The sequence below is a fragment of the Phycodurus eques genome, unplaced genomic scaffold (genome assembly GCF_024500275.1).
Source record: "Phycodurus eques isolate BA_2022a unplaced genomic scaffold, UOR_Pequ_1.1 contig_29, whole genome shotgun sequence".
Classification (NCBI taxonomy): Eukaryota; Metazoa; Chordata; class Actinopteri; order Syngnathiformes; family Syngnathidae; genus Phycodurus; species Phycodurus eques.
Genome location: NW_026904026.1, coordinates 78,507 through 78,768, shown reverse-complemented (window position 1 = coordinate 78,768; position 262 = coordinate 78,507).

Sequence of the window (262 nt, the reverse complement as noted above, 5' to 3'; positions counted from 1 at the left end):
CGGATGTGACATCATTTTGTACTTATCCATACTCGCTCATGATTTATGGTGTAAAACAAAGTCCAATGGGCACGGTGGGAGACTGGTTAGCACATCTGCCTCACAGTTCTGAGGACCGTGGGTCAATCCCCGGCCCCGCCTGTGTGGAGTTTGCATGTTCTCCCCATGCCTGCGTGGGTCTTCTCCGGGCACTCCAGGTTTCCTCCCACATCCCAAAAACATGCATGCTAGGTTAATTGAAGAGTCTAAATTGCCCTTAGGT